Genomic DNA, 15499 nt, shown 5'->3' on the forward strand with positions numbered 1-15499 from the left:
TTTAGTATCAACACTTGGAAGATTTTTCTCTATGGCTTCTAACTTTTTCATGACATCCTCAAGAGAGATTTCAATTTTAGTTTCATTAATAGGTGGTATTCCAACTAGGCTCTCAATGATGCAACTAGCTTCTAAAGCAGGAGTACCTAGGAAATTACCCCCCGAAAGAGTATCAAGAACATACCTATTCCAGCTAGATATACCAACATAAAAGTTCCTAAGTAAGATAATAGTGGAGTGTTTCTTGGTGCACCTATGATGAGCATCACTAATTCTATACCAAGCGTCTTTAAAACTTTCTCCCCCTTGTTGCTTAAAACAACGAACTTCAACTTCAGGATTACTCATTTTAGCAATAGTAAACAAAGCAAACTAAATAAAGTAAATGCAAGTAACTAATTTTTTTGTGTTTTTAATATGGAGATCAAGACAGTAAATAAAGTAAACTAGCAACTAATTTTTTTTGTGTTTTTGATATAAGAGCAAACAAAGCAGTAAATAAAGTAAAGTAAAGCAAGACAAAAACAAAGTAAAGAGATTGGAAGTGGGAGACTCCCTTGCAAGCGTGTCTTGATCTCCCCAGCAACGGCGCCTGAAAAAGTGCTTGATGCGTGCAGGTTAACACACGTCCGTTGGGAACCCCAAGAGGAAGGTGTGATGCATACAGTAGCAAGTTTTCCCTCGCAAGAAACCAAGGTTTATCGAACCAAGTAGGAGTCAAGGATCACGTGAAGGTCGTTGGTGACGGAGTGTAGTGCGGCGCAACACCGGGGATTCCGGCGCCAACGTGGAACCCGCACAACACAATCAAAGTACTTTGCCCCAACGTAACAGATGAGGTTGTCAATCTCACCGGCTTGCTGTAAACAAAGGATTAATTGTATAGTGTGGAAGATGATGTTTGTTTGCGAAGAACAGTAAAGAACAATTGCAGTAGATTGTATTTCAGATGTAAAGAATGGACCGGGGTCCACAGTTCACGAGTGGTGTCTCTCCCATAAGATAAATAGCATGTTGGGTGAACAAATTACAGTTGGGCAATTGACAAATAAAGAAGGCATAACAATGCACATACATATATCATGATGAGTACTATGAGATTTAATCAGGGCATTACGACAAAGTACATAGACCGCTATCCAAAGCATGCATCTATGCCTAAAAAGTCCACTTTCAGAGTTATCATCCGAACCCCTTCCAGGTATTAAGTTGCAAACAACGGACAATTGCATTAAGTATGGTGCGTAATGTAATCAACACAAATATCCTTAGACAAAGCATTGATGTTTTATCCCTAGTGGCAACAACGACATCCACAACCTTAGAACTTTCTCGTCACTCGTCCCGCATTCAATGGAGGCATGAACCCACTATCGAGCATAAATACTCCCTCTTGGAGTTACAAGTATCAACTTGGCCGCAGCCTCTACTAGCAACGGAGAGCATGCAAGAACATAAACAACATATATGATAGATTGATAATCAACTTGACATAGTATTCAATATTCATCGGATCCCAACAAACACAACATGTAGCATTACAAATAGATGATCTTGATCATGATAGGCAGCTCACAAGATCTAACATGATAGCACAATGAGGAGAAGACAACCATCTAGCTACTGCTATGGACCCATAGTCCAGGGGTGAACTACTCACACATCAATCCGGAGGCGATCATGGCGATGAAGAGCCCTCCGGGAGATGATTCCCCTCTCCGGCGAGGTGCCGGAGGCGATCTCCGAATCCCCCGAGATGGGATTGGCGGCGGCTGCGTCTCGGAAGGTTTTCCGTATCGTGGCTCTCGCATCGAAGGTTTCGCGACGAAGGCTTTAAGTAGGCGGAAGGGCGGAGTCGGAGGGCCGACGGGGGCCCCACACGCTAGGGCGGCGCGGGCCCCCTTAGGCCGCGCGGCCCTAGTGTGGCGGCGCCTCGTCGCCCCACTTCGTAATCCTTTCGGTCTTCTGGAAGCTTTGTGGAAAAGTAAGACCTGGGCGTTGATTTCGTCCAATTCCGAGAATATTTCCTTTGTAGGATTTCTGAAACCAAAAACAGCAGAAAACAGCAACTGGCTCTTCGGCATCTCGTCAATAGGTTAGTGCCGGAAAATGCATAATAATGACATAAAATGTGTATAAAACATGTGAGTATCATCATAAAAGTAGCATGGAACATAAGAAATTATAGATACGTTTGAGATGTATGATGTCTACGGGAGCTTCTATTCTTGTAGACAGTGTTGGGCCTCCAAGAGCAGAGGTTTGTAGAACAGCAGCAAGTTTCCCTTAAGTGGATCACCCAAGGTTTATCGAACTCAGGGAGGAAGAGGTCAAAGATATCCCTCTCATGCAACCCTGCAACCACAAAGCAAGAAGTCTCTTGTGTCCCCAACACACCTAATAGGTGCACTAGTTCGGCGAAGAGATAGTGAAATACAGGTGGTATGAATGAATATGAGAAGTAGTAACGGCGCCAGAAAATAGCTTGCTGGCATGTAGTTGATGGTGGTAATATGGTAGCGATAGTAACGCAAGAAAACAATGAAACAAGCAACGATAGCGTATTTAGGAACAAGGCCTAGGGATTACACTTTCACCAGTGGACACTCTCAACATTGATCACATAACAGAATAGATAAATGCATACTCTACACTCTCTTGTTGGATGATGAACACATTGCGTAGGATTACACGAACCCTCAATGCTGGAGTTAACAAGCTCCACAATTCAATGTTCATATTTAAATAACCTTAGAGTGCATGAAAGATCAACACGACTAAACCAAGTACTAACACATCATGCACACTTGTCACCTTCACACTATGTAGGAGGAATAGATCACATCAATACCATCATAGCAATAGTTAACTTCATAATCTACAAGAGATCACAATCATAGCCTACGCCAAGTACTAACACGGATGCACACACTGTCACCATTACACCGTGCAGGAGGAATAAAACTACTTTAATAACATCACTAGAGTAGCACATAGATAAATTGTGATACAAAACACATTGCAAGCATAAAGAGATATAAATAAGCACTTCACTACGCCATTCATAACAGTGAATAAGTATTCTGTGAAATATAGCCTAAGAGACCCACACGGTGCACACACTCGTCACCTTTACACACGTGGGACAAGGAGTCTCCGGAGATCACATAAGTAAAATTCACTTGACTAGCATAACGACATCTAGATTACAAGCATCATCATATGAATCTCAATCATGTAAGGCAGCTCATGAGATTATTTGTATTGAAGCACATAGGAGAGAGATTAACCACATAGCTACCGGTACAACCCCGAGCCTCGATGGAGAACTACTCCCTCCTCATGGGAGACAGCAGCGTTGATGGAGATGGCGGTGGTGTCGATGGAGGAGCCTTCCGGGGGCACTTCCCCGTCCCGGCAGCGTGCCGGAACAGAGACTCCTGTCCCCCAGATCTTGGCTTCGCGATGCCGGTGGCTCTGGAAGGTTTCTCGTATCGTGGTTTTTCGTATCGAGGTTTTAGGTCTGGGACCTTTATATAGGCGAAGAGGCGGAGTCGGAGGGTCAACGGGGCGACGACACCATAAGGCGGCGCGGCCAGGGCCTGGGCCGCGCCGGCCTATCATCCGGGGCCCGTGTGGCCCTCCTCCGGCGACTCTCGGTGTTCTGGATGCTTCCGGGCAAAATAGGAACCCGGGCGTTGATTTCGTCCAATTCCGAGAATATTTCGTTACTAGGATTTCGAAACCAAAAATAGCGAAAAACAGGAACTGGCCCTTCGGCATCTCGTCAATAGGTTAGTCCCGAAAAACGCATAAATATGACATAAAATGTGCATATAACATGTAGATATCATCAATAATGTGGCATGGAACATAAGAAATTATCGATACGTCGGAGACGTATCAGCATCCCCAAGCTTAGTTTTTGCTCGTCCCAGCAGTGTAAACGATAAACAAAGATAATTTCCGGAGTGACATGCCATCATAAACTTGATCATATTGTAAACATATGTAATGAATGCAGCGATCAACACAATGGTAATGACATGAGTAAACAACTGAATCATAAAGCAATGACTTTTCATGAATAGCACTTTCAAGACGAGCATCAATAAGTCTTGCATAAGAGTTAACTCATAAAGCAATAATTTAAAGTAAAGACATTGAAGCAACACAATGGAAGATTAAGTTTCAGCGGTTGCTTTCAACTTGTAACATGTATATCTCATGGATAATTGTCAATGCAAAGCAATATAACAAGTGCAATAAGCAAGTATGTAAGAATCAATGCACAGTTCACACAAGTGTTTGCTTCTTGAGGTGGAGAGAAATAGGTGAACCGACTCAACATAAAAGTAAAAGAATGGTCCTTCAAAGAGGAAAGCATCGATTGCTATATTTGTGCTAGAGCTTTGGTTTTGAAAACATGAAACAATTTTGTCAACGGTAGTAATAAAGCATATGTATCATGTAAATTATATCTTACAAGTTGCAAACCTCATGCATAGTATACTAATAGTGCCCGCACCTTGTCCTAATTAGCTCGGATTACCAGGATTATCATTGCAATACACATGTTTTAACCAAGTGTCACAAAGGGGTACCTCTATACCGCCTGTACAAAGGTCTAAGGAGAAAGCTCGCATTTGGATTTCTCGCTTTTGATTATTCTCAACTTAGACATCCATACCGGGACAACATAGACAACAGATAATGGACTCCTCTTTAATGCATAAGCATGTAGCAACAATTAATGTTCTCATATGAGATTGAGGATATATGTCCAAAATCTGAAACTTCCACCATGGATCATGGCTTTAGTTAGCGGCCCAATGTTCTTCTCTAACATTATGCATGCTCTAACCATTAAATGAGTGGTAAATCTCCCTTACTTCAGCACAAGACGAACATGCATAGCAACTCACATGATATTCAACAAAGAGTTGATGGCGTCCCTCAGGAGCATGGTTATCGCACAACAAGCAACTTAATAAGAGATAAAGTGCATAAGTACATATTCAATACCACAATAGTTTTTAAGGCTATTTTGTCCCATGAGCTATATATTGCAAAGACGAATGATGGAAATTTAAAGGTAGCACTCAAGCAATTTACTTTGGAATGGCGGAGAAATACCATGTAGTAGGTAGGTATGGTGGACACAAATGGCATAGTGGTTGGCTCAAGGATTTTGGATGCATGAGAAGTATTCCCTCTCGATACAAGGTTTAGGCTAGCAAGGTTATTTGAAACAAACACAAGGATGAACCGGTGCAGCAAAACTCACATAAAAGACATATTGTAAACATTATAAGACTCTACACCGTCTTCCTTGTTGTTCAAAACTCATTACTAGAAATTATCTAGACTTTAGAGAGACCAAATATGCAAACCAAATTTAGCAAGCTCTAGGTGTTTCTTCATTAATGGGTGCAAAGTATATGATGCAAGAGCTTAAACATGAGCACAACAATTGCCAGGTATCAAATTATTCAAGACATTTTAGAATTACTACATGTAGCATTTTCCATTTCCAACCATATAAAAATGAACGAAGCAGTTTTAACCTTCGCCATGAACACTAAAAGATAAAGCGAAGAACACATGTGTTCATATGAACCAGCGGAGCGTGTCTCTCTCCCACACAAGCATTTATTCAGAGAATGAAAATAACAAAACAAAAATAAAAGCACACAGACGCTCCAAGTAAAGTACATAAGATGTGACCGAATAAAAATATAGTTTCAGGGGAGGAACCTGATAATGTTGTCGATGAAGAAGGGGATGCCTTGGGCATCCCCAAGCTTAGACGCTTGAGTCTTCTTGATATATGCAGGGATGAACCACCGGGGCATCCCCAAGCTTAGAGCTTTCACTCTTCTTGATCATAGTATATCATCCTCCTCTCTTGACCCTTGAAAACTTCCTCCACACCAAACTCGAAACAAACTCATTAGAGGGTTAGTGCATAATTAAAAATTCACATGTTCAGAGGTGACACAATCATTCTTAACACTTCTGGACATTGCTCAAAGCTACTGGAAGGTAATGGAGCAAAGAAATCCACCCAACACAGCGAAAGAAGCAATGCGAAATAAAAGGCAGAATCTGTCAAAACAGAATAGTCCGTAAAGACGAATTTTAAAAGGGCACCAGACTTGCTCAAATGAAAATTCTCAAATTGAATGAAAGTTGCGTACATATCTGAGGATCACTCACGTAAATTGGCATAATTTTCTGAGTTACCTACAGAGAATTAGGCCCAGATTCGTGACAGCAAAGAAATCTGTTTCTGCGCAGTAATCCAAATCTAGTATCAACCTTTCTATCAACGACTTTACTTGGCACAACAAAACACAAAACTAAGATAAGGAGAGGTTGCTACAGTAGTAAACAACTTCCAAGACACAAATATAAAACAAGTACTGTAGCAAAATAAACACATGGGTTACCTCCCAAGAAGTGCTTTCTTTATAGCCATTAAGATGGGCTCAGCAGTTTTAATGATGCACTCGAAAGAAATAGTAGTTGAAGCAAAAGAGAGCATCAAGAGGCAAATTCAAAACAAATTTAATTCTAACATGCTTCCTATGCATAGGAATCTTGTAAATAAACAAGTTCATGAAGAGCAAAGTAACAAGCATAGGAAGATAAAACAAGTGTAGCTTCAAAAATTTCAGCACATAGAGAGGTGTTTTAGTAACATGAAAATTTCTACAACCATATTTTCCTCTCTCATAATAACTTTCAGTAGCAACATGAGCAAACTCAACAATATAACTATCACATAAAGCATTCTTATCATGAGTCTCATGCATAAAATTATTACTCTCCACATAGGCATAATCAATTTTATTAGTTGTAGTGGGAGCAAATTCAACAAAGTAGCTATCATTATTATTCTCATCATCAAATATAGGAGGCATATTGTAATCATAATCAAATTTATCCTCCATAGTAGGTGGCACCAAAATACCACTATCATTATAATCATCATAAATAGGAGGCAAAGTATCATCAAAGAAAATTTTCTCCTCAATGCTTGGGGGACTAAAAAGATCATGAAAACCAGCTTCCCCAAGCTTAGAACTTTCTATATCATTATCAACAATGGTGTTCAAAGCGTTCATACCAATATTACTACCAAGCATGCAAATAAGATTCCATAGGTTTTTTAATTTTCGCATCAAACCATCCATGTCTTAAATCAGGAAATAGAATAAGAAGCTCATTGTTGTCCATTATGCCTAACTAGTGTAAACAAGAAACAAAAAGATGCAATTGCAGGATCTAAAGGAAATAGCTTCGAGTACTTACAACAGACGAAAATAGCTTAGTAGCCGAGATCCGGAGTGTGAGTGCCTTTTACCTTTCCTCCCCGGCAACGGCGCCAGAAAAGTGCTTAATGTCTACGGGAGCTTCTATTCTTGTAGACAGTGTTGGGCCTCCAAGAGCAGAGGTTTGTAGAACAGCAGCAAGTTTCCCTTAAGTGGATCACCCAAGGTTTATCGAACTCAGTGAGGAAGAGGTCAAAGATATCCCTCTCATGCAACCCTGCAACCACAAAGCAAGAAGTCTCTTGTGTCCCCAACACACCTAATAGGTGCACTAGTTCGGCGAAGAGATAGTGAAATACAGTGTGGTATGAATGAATATGAGCAAGTAGTAACGGCGCCGTAAAATAGCTTGCCAGGCGTGTAGTTGATGGTGGTAATATGGTAGCAGTAGTAACGCAAAGAAACAAGAAACAAGCAGCGATAGCAGTATTTAGGAACAAGGCCTAGGGATTACACTTTCACTAGTGGACACTCTCAACATTGATCACATAACAGAATAGATAAATGCATACTTGAAAGATCGAGATTTCGCCTAGAGGGGGGGGTGAATAGGCAATTACAAACTCTTGCGGATTTGTCTTGTAAGAATGCGGAATTAAACTATCGTTTAGTTTACAAGCACAAACCCTAAATATCTAAGCTCAACTAAGTGTAACAATAGCAACTAGAGCTAAGCAAGATAGGCACAAGATATATGTAGCACAAGTGATAGCAAGATATATGTACTTCAAGCACGATGGCTATCACAAGGAAAGAGAGCTCGGGTATAGAAATAACCAAGGCACGCGGAGACGAGGATGTATTCCCGTGTTCCCTTGCTTTGCAACAAGGTACGTCACGTTTGGAGGAGTGGAGGTCCCACGAAGGATTCCCCGCGCCACGAAGGCTCACCCTATTCTCCGAACCACACCCACGAAGGATAATGGCCCTTTCCTTATGGTTAGCTTTTCCTCCGCTCCGGAGATGGCAAGCTCCACAACCACTTCACAAGCTCCACGAAGGAGAAGCCCGGGCCTCTTCACAATCTTCTTGAAGAGATCACCGGAGCACCAATCACCAAGCCAACTAGGAGGTCACCCTCCAAGAGTAACAAGCTCACGGTCTCTCACTCGAACAAATCGTGGTGGAGAGCTCAACACTATGCAATGATGCAAAGCAAGAACACCGGAGGTGTTCAAGTCCTTCACACTCAAATCCCACCAAAGCAACGAATGCTAGAATGAGATTGGAGATGAAGAACAAGGGGGAAAGTCAACCAAAGACTCCAAGATCTAGATCCCAAGAGATTCCCTCACTTAGAGAAGAAATGGTTTGGTGGAAGTGTAGATCTAGATCTCCTCTCTCAAATCCTCAAATATGAGCAAGAATGGTTGGAGGAATCAAGGGGGAGAGCAAGTTCTTCAAATAGCAACAATGGAGGTGAGAGAATAGGAAGAACTCCTTGTCTCAAGGTAGAAGAAAGGTATTTATAGTGGGGGAAGAAGAAATAACCGTTGGGGAAGAAACGGGGTGGAAAACGCATAAAAACGGGTTAAAAAGTGCCCAGGCCGGCCAGCAGGCCGGTCGAACCGGAGCCTGGGCCGGAGAGGCCGGTGGCCTGTCCGGTCAGACCGGCCCACCGACTGGGCGCGGTGGTTAGCGCGCTGGGCAGCGGAAACCCTTCGGCCGCGCGGGGAAGAGGCCAGGCCGCGTGGGCCTCAGCGCGTGGAGGCGGCCCGGAGCGGATCCGGCTGGGCCAGGGAGGCAGCCAGGCCAGCCAGGCCGCGGGCTGAGGGCGAGGCCGGTCAGGCCGAGCGGCGCGCGCCAGGCCGCCTGACGGGCCGAAGGCGGAGAGACGGCCCGGTCAGCCATCCGGTCGGACCGGAGGTTCAGCTGGGCTGGCCGGCGCGTGGGCCGGTGGCCGCCCGGTCGACCGAGTGGGCCGGCGTGCGGTCCGGTCGACCGGTCAGAAACCGGGCAGCCGTCCCCTTTTTTCTTTTCTTTTTCTTTTTCTTCTTTTACCTTTTCTTTAATAACTATTGCTCCCGAACTCCGATTAACATGAAACCAATTTTGTTGGAAAGATAACGACGAATAGAACCCCAACAAAAACTGGAAATATGGAGACTCCTCAAAGAACATTTTAGATGATTTTTAGAGAGGGAGTCTCCCACCGTCAAGAAACGGTGAAGACGTCCAAACTCGAAAACGCAATAGAAGATGCATGCTGATTCCGTTTTCGATGAACTTGGGCTTGTTGTAAAGCTAGCAACAAGCTCAAGAACCTCACACAGAGAAACACCAAGAAGCAATAAGGATATGCAAAGTATGCAAAGGATTGAGCTCCCTAAGACGATGTGATCAAGTTACTTAACCGAAAGCCCCTCTTAATAGTGCGGCTATCTATCCTATAATCCGGTCTCCCAACATCCACCTTGAGACCGGTAAAAGGAAAACCTAGCAAGTCCATACCTTTGCCTTGCGCATCCCGCTTGATCTTGATGATAACTCTTCAAGCTTTACTCAAGCCGGAATGCCTCACTTGATCAATGTTGCTTCGTGAAGACTCACAAATACTCCCCATACACTATGATGGGAAAGCCCCATTGATGCACATCTTCACATGTCCATTATCACCAAATGGACGGCAAGCTTCAAGCATGTGATTCACTCAAGATGCTCATCTTGAACTTGCCCAACTCAACCTTGTATCTTCTCATACTCACATAAGATAGAGCATGGCTAATATTGAGTTCCACATAAGAACTCCATCTTCATTTCTTCTTCTTGATCATATCTTCATACCGATGATCTTGATGCCAATACACAAGGTATACCTTTATCTTCATGACATCCATACTTGAATCCAACACATGGAGAGCAAGTAGAACCTATGGAATATTCCTTCATATAAACTCAATGAAAATATTAGTCCATAGGGGTTGTCATTAATTACCAAAACCACACATAGAGGCAATGTACCCTTACAATACTCTACACTCTCTTGTTGGATGATGAACACATTGCGTAGGATTACACGAACCCTCAATGCCGGAGTTAACAAGCTCCACAATTCAATGTTCATATTTAAATAACCTTAGAGTGCATGAAAGATCAACACGACTAAACCAAGTACTAACACAGACATGCACACTTGTCACCTTCACACTATGTAGGAGGAATAGATCACATCAATACCATCATAGCAATAGTTAACTTCATAATCTACAAGAGATCACAATCATAGCCTACGCCAAGTACTAACACGGATGCACACACTGTCACCATTACACCGTGCGGGAGGAATAAAACTACTTTAATAACATCACTAGAGTAGCACATAGATAAATTGTGATACAAAACACATTGCAATCATAAAGAGATATAAATAAGCACTTCACTACGCCATTCATAACGGTGAATAAGTATTCCGTGAAATATAGCCTAAGAGACCCACACGGTGCACACACTGTCACCTTTACACACGTGGGACAAGGAGTCTCCGGAGATCACATAAGTAAAATTCACTTGACTAGCATAACGACATCTAGATTACAAGCATCATCATATGAATCTCAATCATGTAAGGCAGCTCATGAGATTATTGTATTGAAGCACATAGGAGAGAGATTAACCACATAGCTACCGGTACAGCCCCGAGCCTCGATGGAGAACTACTCCCTCCTCATGGGAGACAGCAGCGTTGATGGAGATGGCGGTGGTGTCGATGGAGGAGCCTTCCGGGGGCACTTCCCCGTCCTGGCAGCGTGCCGGAACAGAGACTCCTGTCCCCCAGATCTTGGCTTCGCGATGGCGGCGGCTCTGGAAGGTTTCTCGTATCGTGGTTTTTCGTATCGAGGTTTTAGGTCTGGGACCTTTATATAGGCGAAGAGGCGGAGTCGGAGGGTCAACGGGGCGACGACACCATAAGGCGGCGCGGCCGGGGCCCGGGCCGCGCCGGCCTATCATCGCAGGGCCTGTGTGGCCCCTCTGCGCGACTCTCGGGTGTTCCGGATGCTTCCGCGCAAAATAGGAACACGGGCATTGATTTCGTCCAATTCCGAGAATATTTCGTTACTAGGATTTCGAAACCAAAAACAGCAGAAAACAGGAGCTGGCCCTTCGGCATCTCGTCAATAGGTTAGTTCCAGAAAACGCATAAATATGACATAAAATGTGCATATAACATGTAGATATCATCAATAATGTGGCATGGAACATAAGAAATTATCGATACGTCGGAGACGTATCAATGTATCAGGGGTGTATCGTAGTATTTTCGATAAATAAGAGTGTCGAACCCAACGAGGAGCAGAAGGTGTTGACAAGCAGTTTCGATGAAGGATTCACTGTAAATGCTCACAGACAAGTATTCAGGGGGTTTTGATATAGCAAATAAATAAAGTACGAGTAAGTAAAATGCGAGAGAAATAGTTGCAGCGAGTGGCCCAATCCTTTTTAGCACAAAGGACAAGCCGGTTTGTTTACTTATAATGACCAAACGTTCTTGAGGACACACGAGAATTTAGTCTAGTGCTTTCGCTTCATATAGCTGATTAATCTTCATTGTTTTGATAAGTGTTGTGTGGGTGAACCTATGCTAATGCACCGCCCTTCCTAGGACTAATACATACTTGTGATTATACCCCTTGCAAGCATCCGCAAATACAAGAAAGTAATTAAGATAAATCTAACCACAACCTTAAACTCTGAGATCCTGCTATCCCTCCTGCATCGATATACCAACGGGGGTTTAGGTTTCTGTCACTCAGGCAACCCCGCAATTAGAAAACGAATACAAGATGTATTACCCTAGGCCCATAAATGTGAAGTATCATGTAGTCGACGTTCACATGACACCACTAGAAGAATAACACCACAACTTAAATATCATAACATTGAATATTACCCAACATAATTCACTACTAACATTTAGACTTCACCCATGTCCTCAAGAACTAAACGAACTACTCACGAGACATCATATGGAATATGATCAGAGGTGATATGATGATGAATAACAATCTGAACATAAACCTTGGTTCAATAGTTTCACTCAACAGCATCAATAACAAGTAATAATCAATACCGGGAGAGTTTCCCCTATCAAACAATCAAGATTCAACCCTAGATGTTACAGCGGTGACGAGGTGCAGCGGTGGAGATGGCGGTGATGATGATGGAGATTATGGTGATGATGATCCCAATGATGTCCAGCTCGATGACTGGTGACGATGGCGTCGATTTCCCCCTCCGGGAGGGAATTTCCCGGCGGATTTCAGCCTGCCGGAGAGCTCTTTTCTCTCTCGGTGTTTTCCGCCCCGCGAGGCGGCCGTGTCTCTTCGCGATTATCCCCTGGAGCTTAGGTTTTCGGGACGAAGAAGTACGCGAAGGAGAGGAGGCCAGAGGGGGCTGTGGGCCCCCTCCCCACAAGGCGGCGCCGCCAGGCCTGGGCCCACGCCGGCCTATGGGGGGGCCCATGGCGGCCCTCCTCGGCTCCTCCTTCTGGCTGTCTCCGTCTTCTGGAAAAATAAGATTTTCCGTGTAATTTTCGTCAATTGCTGATCTTCCGAAATATTGCATTCTGACGGTGCTTTTTCCAGCAGAATCCTGACTCCGGTGCGCGATTCTCCGATAATCATGAAACATGCAAAATAGATGAAATAACATAAGTATCATCTCTAAATATGAAATATATCAATGAATAACAGTAAATTATGATATAAAATAGTGATGGAAAATGGACCTATCAATTGTACATAGAGGATGGCATGTGGGTTCCATTTAGCACCAGCGGTATCAACGTTTCAGAAGCGGCACGGGATCGAAAAAAGGCAAGTGACCAAAGATCAGGTGCCAAAAATAACTCCAAGAAAAAAAACTTGATTGCACATGGAGGATGACATGCGGGTCCCATTTTGCAGCAGCGGTCTCAACGTTTCCAAGGCAGCATGGGATCAAAAGAAAAACGAAGTAGCCAGAAATCAGGGGGTAAAAAAATTCTAAGAATAGAAAGAATTTTCGTTCATAGAGGATGACTTGCGGGACCCATGATCCTGCATCGTAAACGGCTCGACCGGAGAGCATTGAACGAGATGGCGAAATCGAGAAAAAAACAATGCTAGAGAGGCTGCCATCTGGGCCCTACATCCCTGGGCAGTGCGGATTTGCGTTGACTCGGCCGGCGCACCCGAGAATTCATCATGCACCACGTCCCGGGCCACCATACGCGACATTTTCCACGTTTTCATCAGGCCAGGTGGCCTCAGAAATGAGAAAAAAAGTTTTGACATGCACCACGGAGAGAGCAAAAGTCGTCGGCCAAGGTGCATCAGCAACCACGGCGCGACTTTCAGTTCGTCGGCTATGGCAACTTTTCTTGTAGTGATGGACAATAGTACTCGAATGGTGGCAATTAGATCGACATGTTAATAGGTGTCGAAGTAATCTTCACCTTCTCTCTGTGTGTAGCCTTTCGCTACAAGCCACGCCTTGTACTTTGATACGTCCAAAACGTATCTACTTTCCCGAATACTTTTGCTATTGTTTTGCCTCTAATTTGTGTATTTTGGATACAACTAACACGGACTAACGCTGTTTTCAGCAGAATTGCTCTGGTGTCTCGTTTTTGTGCAGAAATTCAACTTTCTCAGAAGAATCATGGAGCCAGAAGGGCAGGCCTGGGGGAGGCCCAGGCCCCCCAGACACTAGGTCGGCGCGGCCTGTACGGAGGGCGCGCCGCCCTAGCGTGTGGCCGCCTCGGCCAGCCTCTGGCGCCCCCCTCTGGACTACTTAAGGGTTTCGATCTAAAAACGCGAGACGGGGAAGTCGAAGTCGCCAGAAACCATCCAGTACGCCGCCACCGTCGCGAAAATCCGTCTCGGGACCAGAAACTCCGTTCTGGCACTCCGCCGGGACGGGGAATTGGAGGAGATCATCGCCATCATCACCACCGACGCCTCTCCATCGACCAGCCATGTTTCCCCCATCCATGTGTGAGTAATTCCCCCGCTGTAGGCTGAAGGGGATGGTAGGGATTGGATGAGATTGGTCATGTAATAGCATAAGATTGTTAGGGCATAGTGCCTAGTATCCGTAATTGGTACTTTTATGATATTGTTGCAACTTGTTATGCTTAATGCTTGTCACTAGGGCCCGAGTGCCATGATCTCAGATCTGAACATGTTATTGTTTCATGATGATATTCATTGTTTTATGATCTTACCTGCGAGTTGTATACACGTATTGTTGTCCGGAACCCGAGGCCCCAAAGTGACAGAAATTGGGACAACCGAAGGGGAAGGCGGTGATATGAGGATCACATGTGTTCACGGAGTGTTAATGCTTTGCTCCGGTGCTCTATTAAAAGGAGTACCTTAATTTCCAGTAGATTCCCTAGAGGCCCGGCTGCCACCGGCTGGTAGGACAAAAGATGTTGTGCAAGTTTCTCATTGCGAGCACGTACGACTATATATGGAACACATGCCTATTGATTGATTAGTACTTGGATACCGTTTTATTATTATCTTCAAATGCCCTATCTTGATTGTTACATGAGTTTCTCTCATCCATGCAACGCCCGTCATCCATCCCTGTGCCTACGATATTTTAATCCCGTTGTTTACTATAATCACTACTGCTGTCTTTGTTACTTCTGCTGTTGTTATTTCACTACTGCTACTCGCTATAAATTGTTACTACTCGATAAACTCTTGCGAGCAAGTCTGTTTCCAGTGCAGGTGAATTGACAACTCCGCTGTTAAGGCTTTCAAGTATTCTTTGTCTCCCCTTGTGTCGAATCAATAAATTGGGTTTACTTCCCGCGAAGACTGTTGCGATCCCCTATACTTGTGGGTCATCAAGACTATTTTCTGGCGCCGTTGCCGGGGAGCATAGCTTTATTTGGAAGTTCACTTAGATTGATATTGTTCACTGCAAATTCTCCATCATGGGTAAACCTCACGATCGTAAAGTCGCCATATTACCATCCACTACAAGAAAATGTACAACTCTGAGTACCTCTGCTGCTCTTGATTCACCATCTGTGATAGATAAACTTGTTTCACCACCACAAGCTTCACATGCGGGTACTTCTGCTAGATCTGAAAGTTCCTCTTATAATTTTGATGATGCTTCTTCTGTGCTTGATAATGATGGTTCATTAGGATCTCTTCTAGATGCTA

Source organism: Lolium rigidum, chromosome 5 (genome assembly GCF_022539505.1).
Source record: "Lolium rigidum isolate FL_2022 chromosome 5, APGP_CSIRO_Lrig_0.1, whole genome shotgun sequence".
NCBI lineage: Eukaryota > Viridiplantae > Streptophyta > Magnoliopsida > Poales > Poaceae > Lolium > Lolium rigidum.